Genomic DNA, 11,989 nt, shown 5'->3' on the forward strand with positions numbered 1-11,989 from the left:
CTTCCTTGTATGTATCATGCAAGGCTATTGGTGGTCTTGTATATTAGGATTTGCAAGTTTGGTCCACATTATCACTCTCATTTTTCCCACGGCGCTGGAGGTAGGCCAGGCCGGGGAAGGGGGCAGAAGATGCTAAAGTCGGGGGGCGAGGCTAGGGCATACGCCCAGATCCACACTTTCCATTCTTCCAGGAGTAGCTAGGGATAGGAAGGTCGTAGATAGTCGGGGTTTGAGGGGTGGCTAGGGGGGAGTGTATATGGTTGTGTGGGTGGTGGGAGGGGCCATGGTGAGGGAAGGAGGCGGGGCTAGGGAATAGGGGCCGTAGCTAGGGATAGGATGGTCATAGAGAGTCAGGGTTCGAGGTAACCTAAGTACCCTAAATACAAATGACTTGCAGCAACATCGTGAGGTCATTCAGCCTCACGGCAAACTGCTATGCTAGGTCCGCTAGTTAGCATAGCCATCAAAAAAGCAAAGTAACAGACACTTAAGCTGTGCAAAAGCCCCAAGATGGGGACGGCCACGCTAGGGCTTCAAAAGGGGAGTCCACAATGGGTGAGGTCACAATGACCATGTTTTGTATACGGTCGATGTGTCTGACTGATGACAGCTGGTGGGACTGGAGGAATCTGGCCAGTGAAGCTGGAGCTACGCCAACAGCACCAGGCAGACACTGTGGCTTCTGTTTAGATAATCCTGCTGTTGTTTGATGGAAGTTACTAAAACTATGTTTGATAAAATGGGCTTTTTTATATTGTTTTTGGAAGAGTAATTCCCACTAATTACAGCCACCAATGAAATGCAATAGCTGTATTCCATTACTTATGACAGACTTGTTGTCAAGCAGAAATGAGGTTAAGGGGAAAGACAGAACAATGGGTTTCTTCTTCTATTGCAGTACTGATTCTCAAGGTGAATTGTAAGTCTGCAAAAGCAACAAGAGAACACAAATGTTGAGGCACCAAAAAGCTGACTCGGCTGTATTTGAGTTCTCTGAATCCCTCCGAAGTCAACTCCAAATCGCATGTAGAAGAAGACAGTGCTTTCAGGATCAATTCTTCATCACAGGTTATCTAATTAATAGTGATTTAGGACACCAAGCATGGTGTGAGACTGAGCAGCTGACATGTAAAGAGGGAGACTGATAGCAACACAGGACGGACAAGCCCGTCGTTACTCGTACTGTAACAGACGACCACCACAACACAACTATAAAAAATGTGTAGTTAGTTATTAATGACTTTAAAAAAGGATTGTGAGCTGGCTAAATTACTGCAGTATTTTTCCTCTCTGCTAATATTATGCATTTCTGGTTGTCTTAGATTGTGTTCCTGTTGTTAAAACCTGTGTTGCTATTCAACACAAGAAAATAACAAATCACAAAAATCATCTATTATTTAGTCATGTTAAGTTTGCAAATCTGAAACACTATGAATTTGCATGCGCTCTCTCTCTCTCGCTCAGTTCTAATTGGGCCAACTTTTCATGAAGTTATCTCGTTAGGAATACAGCGTCTAACGTGTTTATTAGCGTTGTGCAACATTTGTTGCTACAACTTTGAGTTTCCACGCCGTCTATTTAACTCATGCATAATTTTATTTTGCTTATGTATGTATCTCTCCCGATTAAGGAACTCTTTGCCCACAATTGGTCTGTGTGCTGCATATCCTGTGCCAATTGGAATATGTTGAAATTTAAAACCATAAAATGTTGTGATGATATGAAGTGAATATAAGGATCCACGCTCTCTGGCACTACAAAAGCTATTGTTTAACTCCCATGTGTATTCCAAATGGCAAGCCTAAGCTTTTAGACAGGCAATTGATACATTGAACTCTCTGTATAGCACACGTCCTATATAATCACCTACAAACATAGATCAGTTCCCGAGCGAGACCATAGAGCGATCATTTAAGAGCAATTAGGAAAGGAAATTGAATAAGAGCTAAGGAGAGTGAGTAGAGGAGAGGAGAGGAGACATCAGTCGGGACGGGAGAGGGCGGCCTGAGGAGTTTTCAGGCTACATAGAAGCAGGGCCGCTGGAACTCTTTTTTAAGTAGGGGGTGCTGCAAGGGCGCCGCCGGGAAAAAGTGTTCATGTTTTTTGGTTTGGATGTTTTTTAGACATATTTAGTATATTTAGCATATATTACCCGTAGTATATCGAAGATATATTCTGTTTTGTAACTGCTTGTACACAGATATATTACTTCTTATTAAATATTGACTTAAAACTCCAAGTAGCTCCCCCTTTTTTCACTTTGTATACTATTGCCTTTTGAGCTGCTTTGGTCCACACTTTTTGTGATTTCCTAGACACATTTAGAGGAATATCTAATTTCAAATTAACATTAGGATTATACTGTCATTATTCAGTATTTTCTCATTTTCTCACTCACTTTTATGTCACCACCTGCTCTCCCTTTAGGTCGTTTTACACTACAACAGACAGCAACACAGGCAGAAACACTGAACTTATTATTATTATATTTTATTATCTTATTATAAACCACACATTGAAAATTCACCCTCTTTGCTTTTCTCATAGTCTTCAACTAAACCCCAAATAAGTAGTATAAAACATATAAAACACATTTTAATCACATATATATTTTTTATTGACATTGCAATTCCAATAGAAAATAGCAGAGGGTGCGGCAGCACCTGCAGCACCCGTACTTCCCGCGGCCCTGTATAGAAGATGGGGTATGACTCTTACCTTTTCTGAATGGAGAGGGATGATTATTGCACCACTGGAACCATCAGAGAGGAAGAAGAGGAGTTGAGGCTGGTGTAAGAAGGGAGAAGATGGGCTGGTGTATCGGGCTGGACTGCATCTGTAGGTCCCTTTGGAGTCTGGTGCCATTGAAACAAACACTATTGAACTTTATAAAGGACAGTAGATAACTTTAAGTCTTAAAAAATACTTTTGTAGACTTCCTTCACATTTTAGAAATACTGACTGGTGAACTTTTCCCCCCAGAATGGATATTTGTGTTTTCGCTCTTCAAATATATTTCTCAAACAGAGTGGATAAACACGATGAAAAGGTGTCCCGACAATTTCCTATGAATTGTACAGTGTAAGACACTATTTTGTAATCAAGTGGAACCATTTGAGACCATTTCCAAACAAATATGTAATGTAGCCTATTTTCTTAATGAAAGTGCTGTTGGACCACAGCTTAATCATATCAAGCTTCAAAAGCAGACCTGTTTATATTATTTTTAGGCCTTACTGTTGACAAGAAAAGCCTTAGTGTAATTAGCAGTAGCTATAAGTAGCACTAATTTTAAGTAGCACTTAAAGAAATTGCACCGACGGGTCAATAATGCGAGAGTACTAAAAAAAAAATAGATCCATTGAACAGTATCTGAATCACAACCAGAGTAAACATGAGAAACTCCATCATACAAAAACCGTACGCGTGATGCGAGCTCCACGATCCCCCTAGAGGGAGGAAACAGAGAGACGAGCGGAGCCATAGCAATTTGTGTGTTCTATATCCTTGCATTTATATGATCTTTAAACTTTTTCCCCCCTTCTGCTTCATGGTAAGCTGTGTGAAATTAAATTAAAAACCCGGCTTGATTATACAGTATATGCCTTTTTTGAAGTGAGGATAACAAATGTTTTCAAAATACACGATGAAGTTGGAGACTGTTTTCCACCACCAACCCAACTGACAGCTTCCTAACGCCGCCACATTAAAGTGCTTTTCCAGCGCGTGTGATGCAGCTTTAACTAGCTCCCGTGGGCATTGTTAGTTATCATCGCCTCCTGCTGGAGCGAGCCGCGCTGCGGCCCCGCTGAAAGCAATTTGAGCCTTCCTCCCAATCAGCGGTGCAACATGAGAGATGGCCAACGAGAACAAACGGGCCCAGCTCAACCACTTCCCACCCCCGATCTTATCTGCTCCTGTCCCGAAAGGGCCTACTAACGCAACACCCCGCCCCCCCGCCAAAATGACATGAGATGGTCTGCCCCGGGCAACTCCCAATTCATGCAGATATCCCTCAATTAGACTGATAGAGACGGACCAAAACGTCCTCTGAGGGCATTAGACATGAGTATTTATGCCGCAGAACATGGGAGAGACTCCTTCGGTCGAATGCGGTCGAAATACATGAAAATGCCACTGTGAAGTCCTACCACAGTGAAGGGGTTTCATGGTTATATATAGCTATACTATCTAGCTTTGCATTTTCTGCTATGGCATTACAGTCATACCTGCATTAGCTAATGATTCTGAGTGATCAGCTTCATCCTGCGGTGCATTTAGTTCTTGTGTTTCCCAGGATATTCGCAAGATTCTCTCCCTTTTTTGGCCAGCGCAATTAAGCGGGCCCTATATCTGGCTTTGTCCAGTCCAATTTGAGTGCCGATTTGCGTGCCAATGCTCGTGAACGCTTTATTGCGCTGGTTTCTGATTTGCCCAGTTTTTCCTCCTCAATTGTACTTGGCCAATTCCCTGCTTGGCTGTCCCGGTCGTTGCTCCACCCCCTCTGCCGATCTGGGGAGAGTTGTAGACTAGCACATGCTTCCTCCGACACATATGTGCAGTCGCCAACCGATTCTTTTTTACCTGACAGCGAGGGGTTTCACCGGCAGGATGTATCGCGTGGGAGGATCACGCTAGTCCCCACAGTTCCCCTCACACCCGAACAGGACCCCCGGCTGACCAGAGGAGGCACTAGTGCAGCGACCAGCACACATACCGGTACCCTTAATCCGGCTTCCCACCCACAGACACGGCCAATTTTGCCTGTATGGAGGCCCGACCAGGCCGGAGGTATAACACGGGGGCTCGAACCTGCGACCCTCGTGTTGGTAGGCAGGGAATCTACTGCTGCACTACCCGGACACCAAGATTCTCAAATGGCTTATAAGACATTGTTTTTAGATGTGATTCCTCATGACCAGTACTGCATATTCATGGTGATTAGCATGGACCTAATGCTAATGGACCAAAACCACTGAAGAAGAAAGCAGAAAGAAAGCATTCCCCACGGCTATAGAGTCAAGGAGAAGTTTGAATGCTGGCATTCTCCTTTATTTTTGACCATACCTTATACATGTACATAACATACCATGTTTAAATATTTTGTGTGTGTGTGTGTGTGTGTGTGTGTGTCTGTGCGTGTGCGTGTGTGTACACTGTATGTATGTGTGTGTGTCCGTGAGTGAGTGAGTGCCACACCCGTGTCAAAACAAGTAATTTATGGTCCTCTAAACTGAATCCAAATGTGAAGAAATCAATTAATCTTAGTGAGGACAGTCCTTTATGTGTTTTATCCCCCACCGAGCAGGCAGCAAACGGACCGCTACTGGTGTCCTCAACACTAGTACGCGTGCGCGCACACACGTGCACACACGCACACACACACACACACACACACACACACACACACACACACACACACACACACACACACACACACACACACGCAGGCTAATCTAGAAATGTGTACACTAGACATGTTGACAGTGATACACACAAAGGCAGCTTGGTGCCTTCATGGTGAGTAAAGCTCTAACTCTTTAGTCCTCCTCATCCACCATGGCTTTCTTAGGCCAAGCGAGGCTCCTTCCTCTCTCTCTCGCTCTCTCTTCCTGTCCCTCTACTTCCTGGTTCCAGAGTGCTTGTGATTGATCTAATGTCAGGTGTCAGATAGCCCAGGTGGAGGAGAAAGAGAGTGCTCTCAGACAGGCTGAATTATGTGGCTGTCCCAGGTATTATTACAGCTTACCCATTAAGGAATACACTAAACATCTTCCATAAATGAACTCAACTGATACAGCTGTTTTCATCAATGCTGGCTAGTTGTTGGGTTCTCTTCATCACTTTATGGTGTGCAATGCCAGAATAGATCGCATTACAGGACTATAAAGAAGAATGTTGGTATTTTTCAACCTGGACCCTATTTTCCTATAACTACAGTATGTGTGTCCAAGTGACTCATCGGGGACACCAATTTCTGAATTTGGTCCAGAGCAGAGCCGTGTAATATAGAAGAGTCGCGACATCTCCATTCACTCCAATGGACCAGTTTTTTACTCTCAAGAGTTCCAGGAAGTAAGGTCCTGGATTAAGCAGCACTGTCGAGTTGCAGCAAAATGGACAGTTTGTGTTGTACTTTGAAAGTTTTTTTTTTTTTTTTTTTTTTAAGAATCAAATTGTACATTATCAGCTTTATTTTAGCATTCAAAAGGCATGCGAGACCCCTTCCTGGCTGTTCATTGGCTAATGAGTCACGCATTTTGGTCCTCCGCTGATGCCACTCTCTCTCTATATTGCTCTGGTCCAGAGTATTGACCAAGATCGCTTCACTGGCAGCCGCGCAATGGGCTGGAACCGAGGCAGGGGCATATGCAAAGCATCCATATACTTCACTAAACAAGCTTGATTTGACCATGGACAGGCTCAGATTGATATTATGAGAGAGAGACAGAGACAGAGACAGAGAGAGAATGATTATCCATTGTTAAGTGATGTGACGCTTTGCGTATGCCCCGCCTACCTCAGCTCCAGCCCGTTTCGCAGCTGCCAGCTGAAGCGATGTTGGTCAATACTAGACGAAATTCAGAAATTGTTGTCCCGATGAGTAACTTAGACAAGTTAGGAAAATCTAGCGTCGGGGTTAAAAATGCCAAAATTCTCCTTTAATATGTAATAGACACTGACACTCCTCTCGTAGATGTCATTGTTTTCTCGTTGTGTTTTTTCACCCGTTACCTCTCCTCATAAGGTCACGGTAGGTAGCGCAGGCAGCAGAGAATTGCGCACATTTGTCATGGCTCCACCTCACCGCTCTAAAGTTTTATTTCGAGGAACCAATTAAAAGCACTTTAATAATTGATGGATTCAGTATGCTTGTCTGTTTATATTGCTGATTGCATGCATCAGAAAATAATCTTTTCTTGGCACCATGGGTCACAATTGAGTTTGTGCAGGGTGATGATTAAGATAAAACACATTTGTGGCGCATTGAGGTAAAGTGACCTGCCGCTCTGCTCAGATAAGACTCCAATTAATCCAGGCTGAATTGCAGTAATGTAAAATAAAGATAATTACTAAATCACCAGGCTACATTGCTTTGATAGATTTTTTTGTTACTCAATGTTATTGCTGCAAGGAATAAGAAATTAAATGGATTATATCACAGCCTTTTCAGATGGATTACAACTGCTTTTAAATAACCGCGAGAGCAATTTCATCAGCCCTGCAATTCGAGAAGCCACTGACAGGCACTGCATGATTCAAATTGAACTTGCTCTCATCATTTTAATAAAGCGCTCCAGTCTTCACCCCCAACAGGCAGACACACACACGCACGCACACACACACACACACACACACACACACACACACACACACACACACACACACACACACACACACACACAGTACACACTAGCAGTATTCAATCGACAAACGCAAATAAAATGTACAGAAATGTGCGACTCTTTTCAAACACGAGGCTAAATGTTTTGCTTTATTCCATGGGACCGCTTAACAATGAGATAGTTGGTAATGATCCAGCACCTCATTTTGAAATGTGTGCGTGTTTCCAAAAGAGGCTTAGAGCGTACGTGGGAGACAACGGAACATCGGGACAACTTTTTCCACATATCTTCAACAAACGGGGGGTCCTGCGAGGGAGGAGGCATCATAGGAATTGTGTGTTTATTGACTGTTTGAAGTTCAGGGGTTTAAAAAACAGTCAATTGTGGACAAGTAATCAAAGGCATGTGATGAGAGATTTCACGGCTGGTTATCTCCAGGTCCTAGCTGCTGCTTCTGTGTGCGCTGGGAGATTGTGGGGTGCTGGCTGTGCCAAGCGCCCAGGGCTGCTGCTGCACTGCCTGCGCGCCTTTAAAACCACGCTGGCACGGAGCCCCCTGTCGGAGCCAAGGCCTGACTCTATAAGCATTCATTATGGCAGCCATTAGAATAAACATCTCCAACCTCCCCCTAGACCAGCCCCCTCGCTTTTAAGTGACGAGGCCGCATCCAAGCTGCAAAATGAGAGGTTCTATTTATTTATTCATCTCTGTATTTAGACATTTCAAACATAGCTCTCCTACTGTTTTTACATGAAGAGCTTTTGCATGTTCCTCTCTCCCAGTGTTCCCGTCTCCACGGAAAGCTGTCACCAGAATGCCAACAAAGAGTGGAGGATTGCAAAATTGTTCCTCTCTCTTCTGTAATCTGTATACAGGGACGAGGCAACACGGGGTGCATTTGTGGCAAACGTTAAAGATAATCAAGAATTAATCAATATTATTTAATTCCTGCAAATGAGTGCTCTTTATCTCAGTGACCCCCCCCCCCCCCCAACACCCCACAATACAGCACCTTAAAGGGACAGCTCACCCTAAAATCCAAAATACATATTTTTCCTCTCACTTGTAGTGCTATTTATCCATCTATATCGTTTTGGGATAGTTGCCTGAGTTTTGGAGATATCGGCCGCAGAGATGTCTGCCTTCTCTTGAATACAAGGGACCTCGATGGCACTCGGCTTGTCGTGCTCGAAGCACCTAAAAAATACATTTGAAAAACTCAACAGCGTTGTCTCTTTCACGAAATCATGACCCGGTTACTCAAGATAATGCACAGACTTTGTTGTGAGCACTTTCATGTAGGAACTATTTTCTTTTGCAGTCTCATGTAGGAACTAGCTTGCAGCTAGCGGGTGTAGTTCGGTCAAAAGAAAATAGTTCCTCCATGAAACTGCTCAGGTCTGTGGATTATCTTGAGTAACGGGGTCATGATTTCTGCAAAGAGACATTGCTGTTGAGTTTTTCAAATGTATTTATTTGGCACTTTGCGCACCACAAGCCAAGTGCCATCCAGTTCCATTGTATTGGAGAGAAGGCAGAAACTCTGCGGCCGATATCTCCAAAACTCAGGCAACTAATACAAAACGATATAGATGGATAAATAGCACTACGGGTGAGAGGGAATATATGTATTTTGGATTTTAGGGTGAGCTGTTACTTTAAACTAAACCAGAAATGATTTAAAATCAATCAAAAGTAGCTCACTGGAGGAATCTTTGTTTTGGTCTGAAATTAAGGGGACTCCTAGTATACATTAGCCTCTGTACTTGTATTAGTAGTGAAGAGAGTCTCAAGATGCCATCTTGTTCTCACTCAGGAATCGGATAGTCAGGAAAATGATTGGTTATCTGAAAACGACTTCAGAGATAGTGAAGGAACCAAATCTATATTCATCAAAAAAAGCTATATCCACAGAGAGCAATATACAGTAATAATTTCATCAGATTTGTTTGACTCCATCGCTGGCCTCGATCAAATGCAGAAACCGCCCTGAAGTCAGCCTGCATTCAAATGAATTGGTGCCGTAATTTAGAAGATTTCCAAAGGAGACGGTAGCCGAGAACCTTTGATCTAATATGATGCCCATCCTTCAGTGCTGCAGAGATGTTTACCAAAATAACACTTATTTATAAATGGAGCAAGGCACATGTGACAGGCTGTGTATTAGCATGGAGGCAGGAATGAGCCTCAGGCTCACACAGGCCTGCTTTGCTATTGGTGAAGGATCTCAGCTTTAAATCCCTCAAATGTAAATATCTCAGTGACCTAATCTGGAACTCAGACACTGGCCTGGGGGACGGGGGAGGGAAAATATCTAACCCAGTGGTTCTCAAAGTGGGGTCCGAGGACCCCCCAGGGGTCCTTGAGGGGGTTCCAGGGGCCCCCCAGAAAAAAGGGAGATCATTTCACAAGTAACACAATGACAGAATGTATGTAAACAAAAATTCTTATTAGATGGGGGACCCTGGGACTAAGGGTGGTTTCACACTGGGGGAGGCAGGACTGTTTCCAAGCACATTTGTCCCCAAATTGACCCCGGTTCCGGTTCGTCAGTGTGAACGCTGCGTTCCGGACATGGTTCGGGGAACGCTTCATGCACGCCTGCGTGCAGTACACTTGAGTGTGAGCACAAGCGTACCCAAATACTGAAGTGGACTGCTATTTCGTTACTGTGTGATGCAGTTATATGGTTTGGGCTTTTCTTAGCCTGGGAATCTGATGCTACCTACCAGCTAGCTCATTTGCAAATGCATTGCAGTGCAATGAAAGAAACAATAAACTTATACTTACCCACAGAAACAAAACTCCAAACCATAGGAAACTGGTCTCCATATAATCCACTTTGTGAAATGTGACGTAATGAACCTAATCTTCGTTGTTGTGTTTATTGGCGGTTCACAAGCCAAAAGGTGCATATCGCCACCTATTCGTTTGTGGATAGTAGGGTTGGGTACCATTCACATTTTAACGGATACCGGCACCGGTATCGGGATTTTGGTACCGGTACCCAACGGTACCTTTTTTTCTGTACTTTACTCTCTCCGTAATTACAAACATGTGATTTCAGTTGTAAAAAAATTAATCCAAACTTTTTCAAGATTGTTATTTATTTAGATTAGAACATTTTACACACGGATGCGCCCTCAGCAGGTACCGATAGATTTGACTTGAGTTGGTACTCGGTAGTACCGATGTCATGAGGTCGGTACCCTTAAAAGTACTGATTTCGGTACCCAACCCTAGTAGATAGGCAAGTGTTCCCGGGCATGGAACAAATTTGTAATGTGAAAGCTGACCAGCGGGGGTGAGGGGAGGGCAGGCAATCGTACTCAGGCACGGAGCGAAAGCAATCGCTCCCAGTGTGAAAACCCCCTTTGTCTTATCAAATGGGGGTCTGTGGTCTAATTTGTGTCAGTTTAGGGGTCCTTGACCTGGAAAAAAGTTTAAGAACCACTGCTAACGCATAAACTCATCCCACTCAATAATGCTGAGCTACTGTACAACATACATCTCTCTCCCTCTCTCTCTCTCTCTCTCTCTCTCCTACTCTCTCACTCCCTCTCTCTCTCTCTCCCTCTCTGTCACACACCACATTGTCTCCCTTTTGAATGTTTTGATAGTCTGTCTTGGTCTCACTTTCTCTCTTGTACAGAGTTACTTGTGTGAGTTGTTGACTGCTGCTGGCCTCACTTTGCTTCTCTGGCTGTATTAAGGGGCGTATACAACCCAGGCCACCTCATCCCTCTGTCTGCCTGTCAGTGTCAGTGTGCCTGGATCACATGTGGAGAGCAGCACGGTGACGCCTGACTGAGGCAGAGGGTGTAGGAGCAGTCAGTGTGGCCCAAGGCGTGCCACTAGACACCCAGGGAGAACAAGGGAGACATGGCAGTCTGATGACACTTGCTTTTGTGCATCATATCATTTTACCAATCATCTGCATTTCATTGATCTTGGACTTGCGACGCCAACACAGAGTGTCAGACCTGCTGGCCTAGTTAGGCTGAAAGCCGAGCTGGCTGCTGGGTAAAACGCCAGCTGATGAAACCCTCCTGTCCGTGGCCCGCTGACAACCCTGTGGCACTCCAAATGAAACGCATCACAGTTGAGACGCAGCCTTATTACTGTATGTTTCACACTGCATAGGGGGGAATAAATGTGACTTGATATATTTGCCCTTTGTTATATATACCCGGTGTTTTTGTTTTCGCTGCTTTCTTTTCTTGTCTTTTGTATTTTTCTATTGCACTGATATACAAACTATGTTTGTTGGGAGAAGAGCTCCAGCAGGGAAGATAGAAATCTCTCACATTGAGGGTTTCACTTTGTTATTGTTATCCTCTGTTTGAATTTTCAAAGTTTCAGATTAAACCTATTTCAGGTTCATATGTCTTTAACAATGTGGTAAACAAGTGAGCTCAGCTGTGGCGTGTGCTTCCAAACCAGGCCTACAGCACGAATCAGGCCTACAGTACAAACCAGGCCTACAACACAAACCAGGCCTACAGCACAAACCAGGCCTACAGTACAACACAAATCAGGCCTACAGCACAAACCAGACCTACAACACAAATCAGGCCTACAGCACGAATCAGGCCTACAGTACAAACCAGATGTACAGCACAAGCCAGACCTACAACACCAAC

This window comes from Poromitra crassiceps (assembly GCF_964638095.1).
Source record: "Poromitra crassiceps genome assembly, chromosome: 14".
Lineage (NCBI taxonomy): Eukaryota > Metazoa > Chordata > Actinopteri > Beryciformes > Melamphaidae > Poromitra > Poromitra crassiceps.